The 24,139-nt window shown below is 48.8% G+C and overlaps 1 pseudogene; it reads left to right on the top strand.

Moving 5' to 3' along the window:
* LOC138666401 (zinc finger protein 585A-like) overlaps window positions 1–24,139 on the top strand; it is an 81,241-nt pseudogene that overhangs the window by 15,267 nt on the left and 41,835 nt on the right.

Raw genomic sequence — 24,139 nt, forward strand, 5'->3', positions numbered from 1 at the left:
GGCAAAAACTGGCGGTGTTAGAGCCCAGGGTCAGCAGGAGGAGGAGAGGAGCAGAGTGTAGGCCGAAGCCTAGTTGAACCAATTTCAAAGGAAACCTTTAACCCCCCCTCAGGTGTTTCAAGGTACAAGAGCAACACCTTGAACAGCATTAATGCTGCACAAGTCTAAGGTTGCTCTCTTCATTTTGCTCCTTGCACACGCTGAATAAAACACGTACACTATTTAGCCCATTATACTGTCAAACAGTAGTGGAGGCGTGACTTTTCTTTTGAAGAAGACGCAGCACAGGTGTCAAAATTTACACCTAGGTGCTGGGCGCAGACTCCTTACCGTTGTTATTTGCAGTACAGGAGAGTGCGCTCTTGTGTTATCCCTTGGCAATACCCTGTTAGTGCAGGCCGTCTTATGACCTCATTTCATGTTGTCCGGTGCGGTTAACGATGGCCATAAATCCCAGACCCACAGTGCCTTTCCATAAAGTCACACTGCGGTGCTGGGATTCGTGGCCTTGTGCAGTAAATATGTTCGCCGCTCACACATGTCCTTACACCTGCTTCAGACTGGGCGGCCTCAGCTGATCCCTTATTGCCTGCCACGGCCATGAGGCCGCACAGTCTGAAGAAGGCGGAAGGAGGGGAGTGAAGACAGGCGAACATATGCACTGCTCGTGCCCATCAATCACACCCTCGCAGTCAAAATATATGAGACAACGAGGGGCGTTGTGTCGGGCAGGGCGGACGCACAGGCACAGCCAGCCAACCAATGATGTCTGAAGTCGGGCAGCGCTAACAATGGGGGTGCTGCGTGTCATTAAAAAGGAAAGTCACACCTCAGGGACATTGTAATGGTCTCTAATGAGACACATTTTGTACGTGTTGAGTTCCACGTGGGCAAGGAGAAAAAGTCAGCCACCTTGTACAAATGCAGCAGTACTGCTGTACAAGGTGGCTGTTATACATAGAAACACCTGGGGGTGGGGGGCAGGCTCACTTCAATTTCAGTTCATGTGCCTGCGTGGCGTTTGCAGGTCACTTTGCCGGCTACACAGCAGGGGAACAGCTGGCGGTGCTGAACCCCACTAACACATTGGCTGGTGTTTTTCTCTGTGCAGCTAGCAATTCCGGGCAAAAACTAGCGTTGTTAGAGCCCAGGGTCAGCAGGAGGAGGAGAGGAGCAGAGTGTAGGCCGAAGCCAGCACTGGTGGCAGCTTTTGGTCAGTTGTGCCAGCGTGGCTTGTGCTGGACACGATGCAGGCTACACAGCAGGGGAACAGCTGGCGGTGCTGAACCCCACTAACACATTGGCTGTTTTTTTTCTCTGTGCAGCTCGCATTTCCGGGCAAAAACTAGCGGTGTTTGAGCCCAGGGGCAGCAGGAGGAGGAGAGGAGCAGAGTGTAGGCCGAAGCCTGCACTGGTGGCAGCTTTTGGTCAGTTGTGCCAGCGTGGCTTGTGCTGGACACGATGCCGGCTACACAGCAGGGGAACAGCTGGCGGTGCTGAACCCCACTATCACATTGGCGGGTGTTTTTCTCTGTGCAGCTAGCACTTCCAGGCTACAACTGGCGGTGTTATAGCCCAGGGTCAGCAGGAGGAGGAGAGGAGCAGAGTGTAGGCCGAAGCCTAGTTGAACCAATTTCAAAGGTAACCTTTAACCCCACCTCAGGTGTTGCAAGGTACAAGAGCCACACCTTGTGCATCATTAATGCTGCACAAGTAAAAGGTTGCTCTCTTAATTTTGCTCCTTGCACACGCTGAAAAAACACGTACACTATTTAGTCCATTCTACTGTAGAACAGTAGTGGAGGCGTGACTTGTCTTTTTAAAGAAAAGCAGCACAGGTGTCGAAAATAACACCTTGGTGCATGGGCGCAGCTTCCTGAGCATTGTTATTTGCTGTACAGGAGTCTGCGCTCTTGTTATCCCTTGGCCATGCGCTGTGAGCGCTTCCTGTCTTCTGACCTCATTTCATGTCGGCCGTTGCGGTTAGCGATGGACATGAATCCCAGACCCACAGTGTGTTTTGGAAAAATCACACTGCATGGCTGGGATTCGTGGCCTTGTGCAGTAAATATGTTTGCCGCTCACACATGTCCTTACACCTGCTTCAGACTGGGCGGCCTCATCTGATCCCTTATCGCATGCCGCGGTCATGAGGCCACCCAGTCTGAAGAAGGCGGAAGGAGATGAGTGAACACAGGCAAACATATGCACTGCACATGCCCATCAATCACATCCTCGTTGTCCAAAAAAATAAGACACCGAGGGGCGTTGTTTCGAGCAGGGCAGACGCACAGGCGCAGCCAGCTAACCAATGATGCCAAAAGACGGGCAGCGCTAACAAGGGTGGTGCTGTGTATCATTAGAAAGGAAAGTCACACCTCAGGGACAGTGGAATGGTCTCAATGAGACACATTTAGTACGTGTTTAATTAAACGTGGGCAAGGAGAAAAAGTCTGCCACCTTGTACAAATGCAGCAGTACTGCTGTACAAGGTGGCTGTTATACATACAAAACACCTGGGGGTGGGGGGCAGGCTTCCTTCAATTTCAGTTCATGTGCCTGCGTGGCGTTTGCAGGACACGTTGCCAGCTACACAGCAGGGGAACAGCTGGCGTTGCTGAACCCCACTGACACATTGACTGGTGTTTTTCTCTGTGCAGCTCGCATGTCCGGGCAAAAACTGGCGGTGTTAGAGCCCAGGATCAGCAGGAGGAGGAGAGGAGCAAAGTGTAGGCCGAAGCATGCACTGGTGGCAGCTTTTGGTCGGTTGTGCCAGCGTGGCTTGTGCTGGACACGATGCCGGCTACACAGCAGGGGAGCAGCTGGCGTTGCTGAACCCCACTAACACATTGACTGGTGTTTTTCTCTGTGCAGCTCGCATGTTCGGGCAAAAACTGGCGGTGTTAGAGCCCAGGGTCAGCAGGAGGAGGAGAGGAGCAAAGTGTAGGCCGAAGCCTGCACTGGTGGCAGCTTTTGGTCGGTTGTGCCAGCGTGGCTTGTGCTGGACACGATGCCGGCTACACAGCAGGGGAACAGCTGGCGGTGCTGAACCCCACTAACACATTGGCTGTTGTTTTTCTCTGTGAAGCTCGCATTTCCGGGCAAAAACTAGCGGTGTTAGAGCCCAGGGTCAGCAGGAGGAGGAGAGGAGCAGAGTGTAGGCCGAAGCCTAGTTGAACCAATTTCAAAGGTAACCTTTAACCCTCCCTCAGGTGTTGCAAGGTACAAGAGCCACACCTTGTGCAGCATTAATGCTGCACAAGTAAAAGGTTCCTCTATTTAGTTTGCTCCTTGTACACGCTGAATAAAACACGTACACTATTTAGCCCATTATACTGTCAAACAGTAGTGGAGGCGTGACTTGTCTTTTTAAGGAGACGCAGCACAGGTGTCAAAATTTACACCTAGGTGGTGGGCGCAGATTCCTGAGCGTTGTATTAGCTGTACAGGAGTCTGCGCTCTTGTTATCCCTTGGCCATGCGCTGTGAGCGATGCCTGTCTTCTCAACTCATTTCATGTTGGCCGTTGCGGTTAGCAATGGATATGAATCCCAGGCCCACAGTGTGTTTTAAAAAAATCACACTGCGTGGCTGGGATTCGTGGCCTTGTGCAGTAAATATGTTTGCCGCTCACACATGTCCTTACACCTGCTTCAGACTGGGCGGCCTCAGCTGATCCCTTATCGCCTACCACGGCCAGGAGGCCGCACAGTCTGAAGAAGGCGGAAGGAGATGAGTTAAGACAGGCGAACATATGCACTGCACATGCCCATCAATCACACCCTCGCAGCCAAAATATATGAAACGAGGGGGGTTGTGTCGGGCAGGGCGGACGCACAGGCACAGGCAGCCAACCAATGATGTCAGAAGACGGGCAGCGCTACCAAGGGGGGTGGTGCGTGTCATTAAAAAGGAAAGTCACACCTCAGGGACATTGTAATGGTCTGTAATGAGACACATATTTTACGTGTTTAATTCTACGTGGGCAAGGATAAAAAAACAGCCACCTTGTACAAATGCAGCAGTACTGCTGTACTAGGTGGCTGTTATACATAGAAACACCTGGGGGGGGTGGGGCCAGGTTCCCTTTAATTTCAGTTCATGTGCCTGCGTGGCGTTTGAAGGTCACGTTGCCGGCTACACAGCAGGGGAACAGCTGGCGTTGCTGAACCCCACTAACACATTGGCTGGTGTTTTTCTCTGTGCAGCTAGCACTTCCGGGCAAAAACTAGCGGTGTTTGAGCCCAGGGTCAGCAGGAGGAGGAGAGGAGCAGAGTGTAGGCCGAAGCCTGCACTGGTGGCAGCTTTTGTTCTGTTGTGCCAGCGTGGCTTGTGCTGGACACGATGCAGGCTACACAGCAGGGGAACAGCTGGCGGTGCTGAACCCCACTAACACATTGGCTGTTTTTTTTCTGTGTAGACAATACTTCCAGGTGGCAACTGACAGTGTTGAAACCCAGGGAATCAAAGAGGAGCAGAGTGTAGGCCGAAGCCTGCAGTGGAGCAAGTTGAAAGGGAACCTTTAACCCCCCCTCCCCCAGGCATTTGTTGCTGAAAGAGCCATCTTGTACAGCAGTAATACTGCACATGGAAAATGGTGGCTCCGAAAATTATGCTCCTTGCAAACGCTGAAGTACACACTCATATAATGTGTCCCCTCACACCGTCAAACCATCCCGGAAGTAGGACTTTCCTTTGTAATGTGACACAGCACAGCCGTCATTCCAACCCCCTTGGTGCCGTGCGCCACCTCCTCAACGTTGTTTGGTTCTGTCACGGAGCCCGCGCTGTAATGTTATCCCTTGGCCATGCACAGTTAGCGGTGCCCGTCTTCTGACATCATGTAGGTGTCAGGCTGGCAGTGCCTGTGCGTCCAAGCTGCCCGAGATCCAACCTTGCAGTGTAATCTAATGTAGTCCCACTGCGGGCCAGGGATCCATGGGCATGCGCAGTGCATATCATCGCCTCTCACTCACCTCCTTCCTGCTTCTTCAGACTGTGCGGCGTCACGGCCGTGGCATGCTATTAGGGATCAGCTGACGCCGCCTAGTCTGAAGAAGCGTGCAGAAGGGGAGTGAGAGGCTAGTATATGCACTGCGCATGGCCATGGATACCAGGCCCACTGTGGGATCACATTAGACGACACTGCGAGGTGTGATTTCGGGCAGCGTGGACGCACAGGCGCAGCCAGGACGACAACAAATGATGTCAGAGGACGGGCAGCGCAAACTGTGCATGGCCAAGGGATAACATAACAGCGCAGGGTCCATGACGGAATCAAACAACGCTAAGGAGGCAGCGCACGGTGCCAAGGGGGTAGCAATGACGGCTGTGCTGCGTCACATTACAAAGGAAAGTCCCACCTCCGGGACGGTTGGACGGTGTGAGGGGACACATTACATGAGTGTGTAGTTCAGCGTTTGCAAGGAGCATAATTTCAAGAGCGACCTTTCCCTTGTGCAGTATTAGTGCTGCACATGGTGGCTCTTTCAGTAACAAACGCCTAGGGGGGGGGGGGACAGGTCCCCTTACATTTTAGTTGTGCCAGCGTGGCGGTCGCATGACACGTTGCCGGATACACAGCTGGGGATCAGCTGACGTTACTGAACCCCAATAACAGAGGAGCGACTGTTGACTGTGCACACAGCACTTCCAGGCACCAACTGGCGGTGTTAGAGCCCAGGGACAGCAGGAGGAGCAGATTGGAGGTATTGCCGCACACACAGCTGGGGATCAGCTGACGTTACTGAACCCCAATAACAGAGGAGCGACTGTTGACTGTGCACACAGCACTTCCAGGCACCAACTGGCGGTGTTAGAGCCCAGGGACAGCAGGAGGAGCAGATTGGAGGTATTGCCGCACACACAGCTGGGGATCAGCTGACGTTACTGAACCCCAATAACAGAGGAGCGACTGTTGACTGTGCACACAGCACTTCCAGGCACCAACTGGCGGTGTTAAAGCCCAGGGACAGCAGGAGGAGCAGATTGGAGGTATTGCCGCACACACAGCTGGGGATCAGCTGACGTTACTGAACCCCAATAACAGAGGAGCGACTGTTGACTGTGCACACAGCACTTCCAGGCACCAACTGGCGGTGTTAGATCCCAGGGACAGCAGGAGGAGCAGATTGGAGGTATTGCCGCACACACAGCTGGGGATCAGCTGACGTTACTGAACCCCAATAACAGAGGAGCGACTGTTGACTGTGCACACAGCACTTCCAGGCACCAACTAGCGGTGTTAGAGCCCAGGGACAGCAGGAGGAGCAGAGGAACAGAGTGTAGGCCGAAGCCTGATTGGAGCAAGTTGAAAGGGAACCTTTAACCCCCCCCCAAGACGTTTGTAGCTGAAAGAGCCATCTTGTGCAGCACTAAGGATGCAAAAGGAAAAGGTGGTTCTTTTAATTATGCTCCTTGCAAACACCGAAGTAAACACTAAAAATGTGTCCCCTTATACCGTTAAACCGTCCCGGAGGTGCGAATTTCCTTCGTAATGGGACACAGCTGTCATTCCTATCCCCTTTGTGCCGTGCGCTGCCTCCTCAGCGTTGTTTTAAGCTGTCACGGAGCCTGCGCTGTTCTGTTAGCCCTTGGCCATGCCCAATTAGCGCTGCCTGTCTTCTGACATAATTTGGTGTCAGGCTGTCAGTGCCTGTGCGTCCACGCTGCTCCAGATCCCACCTCGCAGTCTCGTCTAACGTAATCCCACTGCGGGCCTTGGAACCATGGGCATGCACAGTGCATATCCTCGACTCTCACTCCCCTCCTTCCCTCTTCTTCAGACTGTGCGGTGTCACGGCCGTGGCATGCTATTAGGGATCAGCTGACGGCGCACAGTCTAAAGAAGGCGGAGGGAAATGAGCGAGAGCCCGAGGGGAAGATATGCACTGCGCATGCCCATGGATCCCAGGCCCGCAGTGTGACTCAATCAGAAGACACTGCGAGGCGGGATCTCGGGCAGCGCGGCCGCACAGGCGCAGCCAGCCTGACACCAAATTATGTCAGAAGACAGGCAGCGCAAATAGGGCATGGCCAAGGGATAACAGAACAGCGCAGGCTCCGTAACAGCTTAAAACAACGCTGAGGAGGCAGCGCATGGCACCAAGGGGGTAGGAATGACGGCTGTGCTGCGTCACATTACGAAGGAAAGTCCCAGCTCCGGGACAGTATAACGGTATCAGTGAACACATTTTATAAGTGTTAAGTTCTGCGTGTGCAAGGAGCTAAAAAAAAAGAGCTACCTTTTCCTTGTGCAGCATTACTGCTGCACAAGATGGCTCTTTCAGTAACAAACGACGGGGGGGGGGGACAGGTTCCCTTACATTTAGGTTGTTGTGCCAGCGTGGCGGTCGCAGGACACATTGCTGGCTACACAGCTGGGGATCAGCTGACGTTACTGAAACCCAATAACACTGCGTCGTATGTTTTTACTGTGCAGCCTGCACTTCTGAGCCGCAACTGGCGGTGTTGGAGCCCAGGAATAGCAGTTCAGGTGGTAGAAAGATGAACACAGCAGGAGACCTGGATGACACCCAATTACTTAATCAGGCAGAGGAGTGGCAAATTCCTGCGAGATCCAGGCCTGGTTCATTTTCAGGAAAGTAAGCCGGTCAACGTTATCGGAGGATAGTCGCATGCGACGGTCTGTTAGTACACCACCTGCAGTACAAGAGATGTGGTGCACTCCGCATGGAAAAAAGGTGCAGGCTGAACACAAAGTCACAGTGTCTATAGAAAAAACAGCCGCACACTCAAGACTTGCAGGTTTTTACGTGAAAGTTGTATTTTTTATTATTAGTACAGGCATCACCAAATGCTTATTAGTGTTCAGAGAAAATGACGGATACTTTAAGTTATGGTTAACGTTTCGACCAAGGCTGGTCTTTGTCAAAACCACACTTCTAATGGAGGGTAAAAAAGGTGCAGAAGCAGTCTGGAGTAGGCGAAGTCTGCAAGGGTCCTGTAGCACTGAGTCCACACTGCATCACCAGTGTGACGGACTCAGTGCTACAGGACCCTTGCAGACTTCGCCTACTCCAGACTGCTTCTGCACCTTTTTTACCCTCCATTAGAGGTGTGGTTTTGACAACGACCAGCCTTGGTCGAAACGTTAACCGTAACTTAAAGTATCCGTCATTTTCTCTGAACACTAATAAGCATTTGGTGATGCCTGTACTAATAATAAAAAATACAACTTTCACGTAAAAACCTGCAAGTACACCACCTGCGGCACTAAAGACATGTTCCGATAAGACACTAGCCGCAGGGCAAGCCAGCACCTCCAATGCATACTGGCTTAGCTCTGGCCATGTATCCAGCTTAGAGACCCAAAACTTGAACGGGGAAGAGCCGTCTGGGAGTACAGTAAGAGGGCAAGCCATGTAGTCTGTCACCATCTGACGGAACCGTTGCCTCCTGCTGACTGGAGCCGCCGGTGATGGTGTAGACATTTGGGGCGGGCACACAAAAGTGTGCCAGAGTTGTGCCATACTGGGCTTGCCTTGGGCAGAGGCACTGCTTCTGCTCCCTCTTTGGGCAGAGCCTCCCCCACTGCCTCGACGCACTGAGCTGCTTTGTAAAGCACTAGCAGCACTCCTCTCAGTTGGACAGGAGAAGATGATGGAATTCACCAGTGTGTCGTGGTACTCCCGCAATTTACGCTCCCGGGTCAACGCAGGGATGAGGTTTTGGACGTTGTCCCGGTAGCGAGGATCGAGGAGGGTGAACACCCAATAATCAGGCATGTTGAGAATGTGGTCGATGCGGCTGTCGTTTCTCAGGCACTGCAGCATGAAATCCACCATGTGCTGCAGAGTGCCAACTGGCCCAGAAACGCTGTCCCCTGCTTGAGACATGATCTCTGCCCGCTCGTCATCACCCCACCCTCGCTGTACACACTGACCACTGGACAATTGTGTCGCTCCCTCCTCTGGACGGAGCTCTTCCTCCTCCATTGACTCCTCCTCATCCTCCTCACAAATTGGCCCCTGCGTACCCCTTTGTGAGGAACCACGTGGCGCTGACTCTCCAGAAGCTGATGGAAAAGGTGACTCCTCATCCTCCACCTCTTCCACAACATCATCCCTTAACCCTTGCAAAGTTTGCTGAAGCAGGCAGATAAGGGGGACAGTCATGCTGACTAGTGCATCATCTGCACTTGCCATCCGCGTGGAATAATCAAAAGGACGCAAAACCTGGCAGACGTCCTTCATAGTGGCCCACTCTGTGGTTGTGAAGTCTGATCGGCGCTGACTGCGACTTCTTTGCGCCTGATGCAGCTGGTACTCCATAACTGCTTGCTGCTGCTCACACAACCGCTCCAAGATATGTAACGTGGAATTCCACCGGGTAGGTAGGTCACATATGATGCGGTGTTCCGGAAGGCGGAATCGGCGCTGCAGAGCAGCAATGCGGGATCTGGCCAAGCTGGAACGCCGCAAGTGAGCACACTCTAGGCGGACCTTGTGCAGCAGGGCATCAAGATCCGGATAGTCCCTCAGAAAACTCTGCACAACCAAATTGAGCACATGTGCCAGACATGGGATGTGAGTGAGGTTGCCAAGGGCCAAAGCTGCCACCAGATTTCGGCCATTGTCACACACTACCATGCCTGGCTGGAGATTCGCTGGCAGTAACCACACATCGCTCTCCTGCTTGATGGCATTCCAGAGCTCCTGCGCTGTGTGGCTTCGATGCCCCAATGAAACTAGTTTCAAGACGGCCTGCTGACGTTTGGCCACGGCTGTGCTCATGTCGGTCATAGGTAAACGTTCACGGGTCCATGTGGAGGTGGACTGTGATGGATCCTGCAGAGAGGAATCTGAGGAACTGGTGTAAGAGGAGGAGTCGATGCGTACAGACTGGATTCCTGCAATCCTTGGAGTGGGCAGGACACGTCCTGCGCCACTCGCACGATCTGTACCTGGCTCAACAACATTAACCCAATGGGCAGTGAGGGAAACATATCGCCCCTGTCCATGCTGACTGGTCCACGCATCGGTGGTGAGGTGGACCTTGCTACTGACGGCGTTCAGTAGCGCATGTTTTATGTTTGCCTCAACATGCCTGTGCAGGGCAGGGACAGCCTGCCTGCTGAAGTAAAAGCGGCTGGGCACCTTGTACTGTGGGACTGCCAATGCCATCAAGTCACGGAAGCTGTCAGTCTCCACCAGCCTGAACGAGAGCATTTCCAGGGACAACAGTTTGGCAATGCCTGCATTCAGAGCCTGTGCTCGGGGGTGGTTGGCCGAGAATGCCCGCCTTTTCTCCCATGCCTGTACTACCGATGGCTGTAGAGTAGACTGGGAGTGTGAGGATGACTGGGAAGGTGGTGCTGTGGGTGGAATTACACAAGGTCTCTGGACAACAGTGCCAGAGGTTCTTCCATGGCGATCCTGGGAGGAAGCCAAACCAGCTGTGCGTGAGCTGGAGGAAGAGGCAACACGAGCTGAAGAGGTGGTAGCTGCCGCTGTTGGTTGGCCTACATCTTCAGTCTGTTTCTGTAACTCCACCGCGTGCCTGGTCCGCACATGTTTCCACATATTTGTGGTATTGAGGTTGCTGACATTTTTCCCTCTTTTTACTTTCTGATGACACAGCTTGCATTTGACAAAACAAATGTCATCTGCAACTGTGTCAAAAAAGGACCAGGCACTGCAAGTCTTGGGAGCGCCCTTTTTGGCTTTGGAAAGAGACAGGCTCCTAACGGGTGCCAAAGTGGAGGCTACAGGCTCCGCAGTCTTCCCCCTCCCTCTCCCTCTTTGGCCCGTAAGGGGAATCTCTTCCTCAGAGCTGCTCCCACCACCTTCCTGTTCCTCACGCCACGATGGGTCAAGGACCTCATCATCTCCACTACCCTCTGCCACCAACTGCTCCTCCTGGGTAGTCTCGGCAGCACAGTACGCATCAGAAAGCGGCACCTGAGTTTCATCATCAGATGCGTACTGCGCTGTGGTCACCGGAGGCACTGGCCCACCTGCCTCTTCAGAGTCAGAGAGAAAAAGCTGTTGGGCATCACTGCACATTGCCTCTTCTTCCATTTCTCCAATGCTGCTTGGCTGGCCCCCTGTTTCCAAGCCAAGAGATTCAGAGAACAGAAGTAGAGACGGCTCCTGTCCTGGGCTCTCTGACTGCCTGGCCAATTTGGCAGGTGGTGAAGAGACAGATGGCTGCTCTCCAGTGCTCTGTGCCTGAGAGGATGTGGCACTAACTGAAGTCGATGCCGAGGCGTTAGCTGCCATCCACCCGACAACGGCTTCAATTTGGTCTTCACGCAGCAGCGGTGCACGGCGCTCTCCGACAAAGCTGCGCATGAAGGACTGTTCCCTGCTGAAACTGAGTGACGACGAGTCACCAGCGCCCGCAGCAGGCACAGAATCACCACGTCCTCTCCCTGCTCCTCTCCCTGCTCCGCGCCCACGCCCACGTGCCTTACTCCCTGCCCTCTTCATCTTCGTTGACAGATAAAGATAAGCAGAAAAGTACTAAGGCCTTAGTGTGCTTATTCCTGAAATGCTCCTCCTAACAGGTGTAAGAAACACTAATGTTGTAAAGTGTGGACTAAACTTTATTATTTTTCAAATGTGGCCTACACAAGTGTTAAGTTGTGTTTGGTGAACTTTACTTTTTTTTTTGTGCAGATCAGGCTACAGAGCTAGTTTAAATCACACGGAGACCGTGCAGACAGCCGTAAACGGCGCTGCAAGGCCAAAAAACCCTCCTCTAGGTTATCCTATGTAGTGTTTTTCCACTATTTAGCTGGAGACGGGTGGAAAGACACTAATAGGATTTTTTTTTTTTTTATTTTAAACAGGCTGCACTATTTGAAAAAAAGTAAATTGTTTTTCAAGGTATGAGGCAGTAACGCACCCGGAGCTGAATCCAACCGGCTATAGCTGCACACAGACTACAGGGCGAGCTGCGCTCACACAGAGACCGTGCAGACAGCCGTAAACGGCGCTGCAAGGCCCAATAAACCCCCTCTAGGTTATCCTATGTAGTGTTTTTCCACTATTTAGCTGGAGACGGGTGGAAAAACACTAATAGGAATTTTTTTAAAAAAATTTTAAACAGGCTGCACTATTTGAAAAAAAAGGAAAATTTTTCTCAAGGTATGAGCCAGTAACGAACCCTGAGCTGAATCCAACCGGCTATGGCTGCACACAGACTACAGGGCGAGCTGGGCTCACACGGAGACCGTGCAGACAGCCGTAAACGGCGCTGCAAGGCCCAAAAACCCCCCTCTAGGTTATCCTATGTAGTGTTTTTCCACAATTTAGCTGGAGACGGGTGGAAAAACACTAATAGGGAATTTTTTTTAAAATTTTTAAACAGGCTGCACTATTTGAAAAAAAGGAAAATTTTTCTCAAGGTATGAGCCAGTAACGAACCCTGAGCTGAATCCAACCGGCTATGGCTGCACACAGACTACAGGGCGAGCTGGGCTCACACGGAGACCGTGCAGACAGCCGTAAACGGCGCTGCAAGGCCCAAAAACCCCCCTCTAGGTTATCCTATGTAGTGTTTTTCCACAATTTAGCTGGAGACGGGTGGAAAAACACTAATAGGGAATTTTTTGTTTAAATTTTTAAACAGGCTGCACTATTTGAAAAAAAGGAAAATTTTTCTCAAGGTATGAGCCAGTAACGAACCCTGAGCTGAATCCAACCGGCTATGGCTGCACACAGACTACAGGGCGAGCTGGGCTCACACGGAGACCGTGCAGACAGCCGTAAACGGCGCTGCAAGGCCCAAAAAACCCCCTCTAGGTTATCCTATGTAGTGTTTTTCCACAATTTAGCTGGAGACGGGTGGAAAAACACTAATAGGAAATTTGAGAAAAAATGTGCAGCAGGCTGCACTATGAGCAAAAAAGGACAACTGTGTGAGGCAGTGTGAACCCCCCCTGAGCTGAATACAACCGGGTATATGGCTGCACACAGACTACAGAGTGAGCTGCACACACACACACACACAGAGACCTTGCAGAACGCTGTTAAAACAGCGCTGCAAGGCAAGAGCAAGGTGAACTGAACAGTGAACACAGCGTTTGCTAAATTAGCCTTGGAAAAGCAAAATAAAGCAATTAGCTATCTCAACTGGCCCTCAGTTAGAACACAGCGTCCTGTCCCTAACTGAAATCACAGCAGAGTGAGCGCAAAATGGCGGCAGCGTTTTTTATAGTGCAGAGTGACATCATTTCAGCAGCCAATCACAGCCTTGCCAGTACTTACATGCCCACCATGCTAAACAGGATGTGCCCACACTTCCAATCATTCCTCATTGGCTGCTGCGTTCTGTTTGAATTCTGGGAACTTCCGATTCCGGTATCCGATACGCGGGAAGTATCGGAATTCGGTATCGGAATTCCGATACCGCAAATATCGGCCGATACCCGATACTTGCGGTATCGGAATGCTCAACACTAGTTAACATTTCTCTGGGGAAATTCACACGAGAGAACACAGTCAGTAAAGCATCTGCCACTTTGTCTGCTCGGATGGAGGTTAGTGCCACAGCTTCCGGGTATCGTGTAGCATAGTCCACCACTGTGAGGATGTACTTTTTGCCAGAGCTGCTAGGCATTGCAAGTGGTTCCCGGACTTTCCAACTCTCTGAGAAACTACACATGATCAACAATAATTGGCGATATCTGTCCCCATCTTGGGCCAATAGAAGTTATGTGTCAGGCGAGCTTTAGTCTTTTGTATTCCAAGGTGTCCGGCCAAAGGAATTTCATAGGGCAATTCTCAATAATTGTTCCCTAAATGGAAAAGGGACGATCAGCCGCCTTTCATGGTCCCAAGATTCTGTAGTATCCGTGGGGATAGTCTCTGTATACAGTCTGCCCTGGTCCCAGTATTTTCTCTTTGCCAGAAGCAGGGGGTTGGTCTGCAAGACATCTGAGCTCTTCCAGACTGACCAGACTGACATCTGTCCGCAGGGCCTCATTGGAAGCTCTGACTGTCAGCTTGCAGGCCCTGGCCTAGTGTGACTGTCAGGCCCTGGTCTGAAGCTGAGTCTTCAGTGTCTGTTATCAGGGACCTTGGTGGGTCTGCCATGTATGGAGGCTCCAGGACCACAGTATGGGCCTCCTGTCTTGGCAGTTCTGTCTGAGACTCATCCTCTAATCTCTGGGCCTGAGTCTGAGGCACAGCCTGACCAGGTTTCTATGACCAGCCCCTCAGGTTAATATCATAATTGCTTGGTTTTTTATTGGACCATGGCCACGCCCCCAATGAATATATTATTTTCTCTTGAGATCCTTGGTGCAAAAGCTCTCCCAGAGATACTATCAGGCCATAATTAACATCACTCTTCCAAGAGCTAGGAGGTGTCAAATGTTACCTTTCTTCTTGGCTTCCAGCAGGACCCCCTGGTGAGATTGGAGGCAGAATTCTACTTGTCCCAGGAAAATACACATTAACCCCTGGGTGCGAACCTGCAGCCTTCAGGACAGATGTTCCTAGTCACACAATTCCTATACATAAGGTCACTGCACACATATATATATACACATATTTCACCACACTATTGTTAGACTGCTTGTGAAACTTGCATAAACGCTAAAGTCTGTCATAATCGTCCAACCAGGGAATTGGTTCTACTGCCGACTCCAGAAAGATCGTGAACTCATCTTCCCTGGATTTCATTACTGATTTGCCTTTGTATGGACGGAAGACTGTTTTTTGGGTGGTGGTTGACCGATTCAGTAAACAAGCTCACTGTCACGATCCATGTTTGGATCTGTGGCAAATCTGGTTTCCTCAGATAAAAACTTTTTTCCTTTCAGGTCATCGGGGGTTAATGCAGTTTCCCTCCCCCCCACCGGTGGCCGCTGGTGTAATTACATTGTTGCCTAGTCTGCTGATGTGGTTGGTGACCACTCCCACCATCCTTCAAGAGGTCACCTTGAAGGATGGTGGGAGTCAGCATAAGCTGACTGTCGGTGTAAGGGTATGTTTCCACGTGCAGGAAACGCTGCGTGTCTGACACTGCATAGAGCCGCAGCGTCAGACACGCAGCGTCCAGATCAGGGCCGGCTCCAGGTTTTTGAGGGCCCCAGGCGAAAGAGTCTCAGTGGGCCCCCCCTTTAACACATACCCCGATTCATGATCGCATATAAACACAGCCATGTAGTATATTACACTGCCCACGTAGTATATAGCAGCCCATGTAGTATATAGCAGCCCACATAGCATATAGCAGCCCACGTAGTATATAGCAGCGCAGCCCACATAGTATATAGCAGCGCCACTCACTCAGGCACTGGTAGGACTAGGAGCTCCTCCTGAATCTGCCTCATAACTTCAGCAGCAGGGCAGCCAGCCAGGGGCGGAGATCAGAGCAGAGAACATGCTCTCTCCCCCCACAAACAATGTCACACTGGCTGCCTTCTCTTAACCCCTATGTGTGCCTGCCTGGCTGCACTCACAGAGTGATAAGATGCTTGTGTCAGAGCTGGCACAAAGGGGTTAAGAGAACGCAGCCAGCAGTGACTTTATAGGCGGAGAGAGCATGTTATCTCCTGCTCTCCCAGCTGTATCTATGACAGCATGAGTGGGCCCCCCTCTCTCCCCAGGGCCCCGGCATTTGCCCGCTGTGCCGGGTGCTGACGCCGGCCCTGGTCCAGATGTTACAGCATAGTGGAGGGGATTGAATGAAATCCCGTCTCCACTATGCGTGGTAACACGCACGCGGCGGCCCTGCGACTCCGGACATGCTGCGCATCTTTTCAGATTGCAGCATGTCCGTATATCTTGCGGCGCCGCAAAATATAGCACAGGACCCTATGCGATGGGTGCGATGATGCCGGATGTGTGCTGTGAACACATCCGGCATCATCGCGTCCCAGAAGGGGGCGGGGCTTACCGCAGAGCGGCAAAGCCGCTCCGACGATACCGCCGGCCATCCTGAAAGTGGACACGCAGCCTGAGGCCGGCTTCACACTTGCGAGTTTTACGGACGTAAGAGCGCAGAAACTACGTCCGTAAAACTCGCAAAAAATACGGCACAATTATTCTCTATGCCCCTGCTCCTATCTGCCGTATTGTACTGATCAGTATTATACGGCTTTCTACGGCCGTACAAAATCGCAGCATGCTGCGTTTGTCACCGTACTGCGCAAGAAATACGCCAATGAAAGTCTATGGAAGCGTGAAAAATACGGATTTCACACGGACAAGCAGTGTGACTTGCGAGAAATACGCAGCGCTGTTAGAGAGAAAAGCCGGTAATTCAGTGCGGTGTACAGTAAAATCACACTGACAGCTTACAGTCCAATAGGTAGAATAAATGTGTACACATAGAATAGGTATATATATATATATATATATATATATATATGTCAGTGAGACACATATATGTATATATATTAATATTTATTCCAGCGCTATACAGCTTGAAAGCCGGTAATTCAATTACCGGCTTTTTCTTTCTCCTTCCTAAAACCCGACATGATTTGAGACATGGTTTACATACAGTAAACCATGTCTTCTCTCCATTTTTTTTGCAGATTCCACACTACTAATGTTAGTAGTGTGTATCTGCAAAATTTGGCCGTTCTAGCTCTTAAAATAAAGGGTTAAATGGCGGAAAAAATTGGCGTGGGCTCCCGCGCAATTTTCTCCGCCAGAGTAGTAAAGCCAGTGACTGAGGGCAGATATTAATAGCCTGGAGAGGGTCCACGGTTATTGGCCCCCCCTGGCTAAAAATATCTGCTCCCAGCCACCCCAGAAAAGGCACATCTGGAAGATGCGCCTATTCTGGCACTTGGCCACTCTCTTCCCATTCCCGTGTAGCGGTGGGATATGGGGTAATGAAGGGTTAATGCCACCTTGCTATTGTAAGGTGACATTAAGCCTAATTAATAATGGAGAGGCGTCAATTATGACACCTATCCATTATTAATCCAATTGAATGAAAGGGTTAAATAAAACACAAACACATTATTTTAAATTATTTTAATGAAATAAAAACAATGGTTGTTAGAGTATTTTATTCTACGCCCAATCCAATCACTGAAGACCCTTGTTCTGTGAAAGAAAAAACATAATAAACCAACAATATACTTACACTCCGCAGATCTGTAACGTCCAACGATGTAAATCCTTCTGAAGGGGTTAAAACATTTTGCAGCAAGGAGCTTTGCTAATGCAGGCTGCTCCTCCTGCAAAGCCCCGGGGAATGAGTCTAAATATAGATCAATGAGCTATATTTAGCTTCATTTGCGGTGAGGCGCCCTCTGCTGGCTGTTTATAGATCGTGGGAACTTGCCTAGAAAGCCTGGGAGCTTTCTAGGAAATTAGTAGAATAAAAGTAGAATATTCTACTCTAGTAGAATAAAATACTCTAACAACCATTGTTTTTATTTCATTAAAATAATTTTAAATAATGTGTTTGTGTTTTATTTAACCCTTTCATTCAATTGGATTAATAATGGATAGGTGTCATAATTGACGCCTCTCCATTATTAATTAGGCTTAATGTCACCTTACAATAGCAAGGTGGCATTAACCCTTCATTACCCCATATCCCACCGCTACACGGGAATGGGAAGAGAGTGGCCAAGTGCGAGAATAGGCGCATCTTCCAGATGTGCCTTTTCAGGGGTGGCTGGGGGCAGATATTTTTAGCCAGGGGGGGGCCAATAACCGTGGACCCTCTCCAGGCTATTAATATCTGCCCTCAGTCACTGGCTTTACTACTCTGGCGGAGAAAATTGCGCGGGAGCCCACGCCAATTTTTTCCGCCATTTAACCCTTTATTTTAAGAGCTAGAACGGCCAAATTTTGCAGATACACACTACTAACATTAGTAGTGTGGAATCTGCAAAAAAAATGGAGAGAAGACATGGTTTACTGTATGTAAACCATGTCTCAAATCATGTCGGGTTTTAAGAAGGAGAAAGAAAAAGCCGGTAATTGAATTACCGGCTTTCAAGCTGTATAGCGCTGGAATAAATATTAATATACAGTGGGGCAAAAAAGTATTTAGTCAGTCAGCAATAGTGCAAGTTCCACCACTTAAAAAGATGAGAGGCGTCTGTAATTTACATCATAGGTAGACCTCAACTATGGGAGACAAACTGAGAAAAAAAAATCCAGAAAATCACATTGTCTGTTTTTTTATCATTTTTTTTGCATATTATGGTGGAAAATAAGTATTTGGTCAGAAACAAACAATCAAGATTTCTGGCTCTCACAGACCTGTAACTTCTTCTTTAAGAGTCTCCTCTTTCCTCCACTCATTACCTGTAGTAATGGCACCTGTTTAAACTTGTTATCAGTATAAAAAGACACCTGTGCACACCCTCAAACAGTCTGACTCCAAAGTCCACTATGGTGAAGACCAAAGAGCTGTCAAAGGACACCAGAAACAAAATTGTAGCCCTGCACCAGGCTGGGAAGACTGAATCTGCAATAGCCAACCAGCTTGGAGTGAAGAAATCAATAGTGGGAGCAATAATTAGAAAATGGAAGACATACAAGACCACTGATAATCTCCCTCGATCTGGGGCTCCACGCAAAATCCCACCCCGTGGGGTCAGAATGATCACAAGAACGGTGAGCAAAAATCCCAGAACTACGCGGGGGGACCTAGTGAATGAACTGCAGAGAGCCGGGACCAATGTAACAAGGCCTACCATAAGTAACACACTACGCCACCATGGACTCAGATCCTGCAGTGCCAGACGTGTCCCACTGCTTAAGCCAGTACATGTCCGGGCCCGTCTGAAGTTTGCTAGAGAGCATTTGGATGATCCAGAGGAGTTTTGGGAGAATGTCCTATGGTCTGATGAAACCAAACTGGAACTGTTTGGTAGAAACACAACTTGTCGTGTTTGGAGGAAAAAGAATACTGAGTTGCATCCATCAAACACCATACCTACTGTAAAGCATGGTGGTGGAAACATCATGCTTTGGGGCTGTTTCTCTGCAAAGGGGCCAGGACGACTGATCCGGGTACATGAAAGAATGAATGGGGCCATGTATCGTGAGATTTTGAGTGCAAACCTCCTTCCATCAGCAAGGGCATTGAAGATGAAACGTGGCTGGGTCTTTCAACATGACAATGATCCAAAGCTCACCGCCAGGGCAATGAAGGAGTGGCTTCGTAAGAAGCATTTCAAGGTCCTGGAGTGGCCTAGCCAGTCTCCAGATCTCAACCCTATAGAAAACCTTTGGAGGGAGTTGAAAGTCCGTGTTGCCAAGCGAAAAGCCAAAAACATCACTGATCTAGAGGAGATCTGCATGGAGGAATGGGCCAACATACCAACAACAGTGTGTGGCAACCTTGTGAAGACTTACAGAAAACGTTTGACCTCTGTCATTGCCAACAAAGGATATATTACAAAGTATGGAGATGAAATTTTGTTTCTGACCAAATACTTATTTTCCACCATAATATGCAAATAAAATGTTAAAAAAACAGACAATGTGATTTTCTGGATTTTTTTTTCTCAGTTTGTCTCCCATAGTTGAGGTCTACCTATGATGTAAATTACAGACGCCTCTCATCTTTTTAAGTGGTGGAACTTGCACTATTGCTGACTGACTAAATACTTTTTTGCCCCACTGTATATACATATATGTGTCTAATGACATATATATATATATATATATATATATATATATATATATATATATATAGACAGTATATATATATATTTTTTTCTTTTTGGGACACATGGATCATTTCTATAGCGGTATGTTGGTTTTGCAAGCCTGCGAGAAAACCACGCAGTACGGATGCCATACGGATTACATACGGAGGATGCCATGCGCAAAAAACGCTGACACACCCTGCCTACGGAGGAGCTACGGACCACTATTTTCGGGACATTTCAGCGTATTACGGCCGTAATATATGGACCGTATTTTCATACGCTGAGTGTGAAGCCGGCCTTAGAGTTCATTCTGTTATTTCGCGTTTTTGATGCATTTTTCACGTGTTTTTTTCCGGAGCTCCCAATGCATTAAATAGCAGGTAAAACGCGAAAAATCCGCAAAATTAATAAACATGCTGCGTTTTTTCCCGCTTTTTTTTTCGTGGAAAAAAATGCATCATGTGCACAAAAATTGCAGAATGCATTCTAAATGATGGGATGCATAATGTATGCATTTTTATGCGTTTTTATAGCGAAAAAAACGCAACGTGTGCACACAGCCTAAAACTTCCCCAGTCTTTCTGTGTCTCTAATGCGTTCCACAGATCCGTAAAAAAAAGTGTCCCTTTTGTGTTGTCTGTCTCGCCCCCTCCTCCTGGGTATTGGGGGCCTTGAAAATAAATTATGAATCAGTGACATCAGAAGCTATTAACACTTTAACAGACGATAGCAGGCACAATACTTCTAGTACATTTCTTCTGCTCCATCTTTGCGAGAGTTAAATGCAGCATTTCAATAGTCTATGTACAATTCAAGAGTGACAGAGTACTTCTCAAGTTTTCTAGCACTGTTCCCACCTTTTTTACTACAATACTAAGAGAGATTAGCAAAATTAGGATTATTTAGTCTAAAAAAGAGACGACTGAGGGGCAATCTAATAACCATGTATAAGTATAGAAGGGGACAATACAGATATCTCTCCAAGGATCTGTTTATACCAAGGAAGGTGATGGTCACAAAGGGGCATTCTCTGCGTCTGGAAAAGAGAAGGTTTTTCCACCAACATAGAAGAGGATTCTTTACTGTTAGGGCAGTGAGAATCAGGAATTCCTTGCCTGGGGAGGTGGTGATGGCGAACTCAGTCAAGGGGTTTAAGAGAGGCCTGCATGTCTTCCTGGAGCGTAACAATATTGTATATTACAGTTATTAGGTTCTTTAGAAGGACGTAGATCTGGGGATTTATTCTGATGGAGTATAGGCTGAACTGGATGGACAAATGTATTTTTTCAGCCTTGCTAACTGTTATGTTACTATGTTATCCTGCACTGCAATGGGTTCCTCACATTCCTTTCTCGTCTGAATAGGACTTCTCTAAACCAGGGGTCCCCAACTCCAGTCCTCAAGGCCCACCAACATGTCATGTTTTCAGGATTTCCTTAGTCTTGCCCAGGTAATAATTGCATCACCTGTGCAATGCAAAGGAAATCCTGAAAACATGACCTGTTGGTGGGCCTTGAGGACTGGAGTTGGGGACCACTGCTCTAAACCACAAGGACCAGTTCGCAAGATGTGTTATGTAGCCCACTCCTTCTAGCTACCTAGAGGAATTTACCGTATATACTCGAGTATAAGCCGAGAATTTCAGCCCATTTTTTTAGGCTGAAATTGACCCTCTCGGATTATACACGAGTCATACCCAGCAGTCGGCAGGGGTGGTGGAGTGGCAGCTGTCTAAGCATACTCACCTGCTCCTGGCACGGTGTCCCTGGTTCCCCGGCACCGGCAGCTTCTTCCTGTAGTGAGCGGTCACATGGTACCGCTCATTACAGTAATGAATATGGACCTGACTCCACTCCCATAGGGGTGGAGCCGCATATTCATGACTGTAATGAGCGGTACCATGTGACCGCTCACTACAGGAAGAAGCTGCCGATGCCGGGGAAGCAGGGACCGTGCCAGGAGCAGGTGAGTATAAGCAGTGCGCGATATTCACCTGCTCCCCGTTCCACCGTCGCCTGCCACCGTTGCGCCTTCTGCATCCTCTGCAGTGACGCTCAGGTCAGAGGGCACGGTGACGCGATTAGTGCGTGCCGCCCTCTGCCTGAGCAGTCAGTGCAGTGGACGGGGAACGTAGCGGCGGCTGGCGGCGGTGGAACGCGGAGCAGGTGAATATAGAAAGTGCCAGGGGCCTGAGCGACGAAAGGTGAGTTTGTGATTTTTTTTTTTTATCGCATCAACAGCATATGGGGCAAATGACTGTATGGAGCATCTTATGGGGCCATAATCAGCATTTATGGAGCATTATATGGGGCAAATGACTGTAAGGAGCATCTTATGGGACCATAATCAGCATTTGTGCAGCATTATATGGGGCGTATTTTGTATGGAGCATCTTATGGGGCCCATCATGAACTGTATGGAGCATTATATGGGGCTCCTGATTCAATATGGATATTCAAAAACACTTAACCTACTGATGTCTCAATTAATTTTACTTTTATTGGTACGGTATCTATTTTTATTTTTGACATTTACCGGTAGCTGCTGCATTTTCCACCCTAGGCTTATACTCGAGTAATTAAGTTTTTCCATTTTTTTGTGGCAAAATTAGGGGGTCGGCTTATACTCGGGTCGGTTTATACTCGAGTATATACGGTATGTCTCTCTCGGGGGTTTATGCTACAGTCGGTACTCACTGATAGTGAAAGGGACCTTATCCTTCAATCTCTGAACTCCGGACGTTGAGAAATCAGTTAGGGTAGAACTTGCTATGGAACTGGAATTTGCTATCCTTAGAACTTTTATGGCTAAAACACACTCTCTCGTTTGTGGCCTTCTCATAACCAGCAATGCTTCTTACATCTCCAGCAACTGCTTAACAATCAGGAACAAGTTTCCTATGTGCCCGTGTATCTCCTCCCAACCAGGGCTGGCACTAACTGCTAACTCTGTCCTACGCTAACTACTGCTGCAGAACACAGAGCATGTAAAGTCACATGACAGAAGACACAGAACAGCAATATAATGTATGAAAAGTCTTCAGAGAGGATGTTTGGACGACTTCACCTTTACAGAAGCAAAGTCACGATCATCTGGTATATTATTTGCTATGCAAATAAACAGCATCTAATGTTACACACCTGTAAGTGGTCCATCATTGCTCCGAGCCTAATGTTATTCAGACATGTGTTGCCTTTAAAGGGACCCTGTCAGGATAAAGCTTTCTCAACTTTCTATGTGGGAATGAAGGTCATAGAAAGTTGAATAAAATTGAACCTTAATATTTATAATCTGATGTTTTACTCCAGAGAAATCCACGTTTTTCTTAATATGTTAATGAGCTGTTTAGATCTAGGGGCGGGACCGAGATCTCCCAGAGAATCTGTCTCTTGAGTTTATTTTAAATTAAAGGGGTAGTCACCAATGTGAGACATGTAGACAAAGAGAGCAGACTGTCAGTCATTACATGTGTCACACTGGTAACAACCCTTTAATTTAAAGGGACACTGTCACCTGAATTTGGAGGGAACAATCTTCAGCCATGGAGGTGGGGTTTTGGGGTTTTTGATTCACCCTTTCCTTACCCGCTGGCTGCATGCTGGCTGCAATATTGGATTGAAGTTCATTCTCTGTCCTCCGTAGTACATGCCTGCACAATATAATCTTGCATTGCGCAGGCATGTACTATGGAGGACCGAGAATGAACTTCAATCCAATATTGCAGCCAGCGGGTAAGGAAAGGGTGAATCAAACACCCGAAAACCCCGCCTCCATGGCTGAAGATTGTTCCCTCCAAATTCAGGTGACAGTGTCCCTTTAAAATATGCTCAAAAGGCAGGAGATCTCTGTCCGCCTCGTAGATCTTAACGATCTCATACAAATCATCCTTACTTGCTTCTTTTTATTATGGATACATTGCCTATATTAACCTAGGAAACTGATCTTGTAAACTTTAGTAACTGGTGAAGTAAAAAACAATTGCACAACAGATTTTTTTCTGGATGAAAAATGGATGATTTTTATATGCTGGTTTGAACCATGCCTAAAAGTGATAGGGGAACACAGGAGATGATGCTAGAGACAAAATACTTGTAAACAATAGAGGGTTCCCCTGCCGGGCTAAGCGCAGGAGCCCACTGCATTACCAAATCCCTCAGATACGCAGAATGGGCGCATAGAAAAAGTGTGACCAACTTAAACCAGTGGCTGCCATCTTTGAAAATACCAGAGGAAAGATGGCGCCTGCACATAACTCACGTCTGAGGCAGCGGTCATGGTGGGAATAGTAACATAGTAACATAGTTAGTAAGGGCGAAAAAAGACATTTGTCCATCCAGTTCAGCCTATATTCCATCATAATAAATCCCCAGATCTACGTCCTTCTACAGAACCTAATTGTATGATACCATATTGTTCTGCTCCAGGAAGACATCCAGGCCTCTCTTGAACCCCTCGACTGAGTTCGCCATCACCACCTCCTCAGGCAAGCAATTCCAGATTCTCACTGCCCTAACAGTAAAGAATCCTCTTC

The sequence above is a fragment of the Ranitomeya imitator genome, chromosome 2, assembly GCF_032444005.1.
Source record: "Ranitomeya imitator isolate aRanImi1 chromosome 2, aRanImi1.pri, whole genome shotgun sequence".
NCBI classification, from domain to species: domain Eukaryota; kingdom Metazoa; phylum Chordata; class Amphibia; order Anura; family Dendrobatidae; genus Ranitomeya; species Ranitomeya imitator.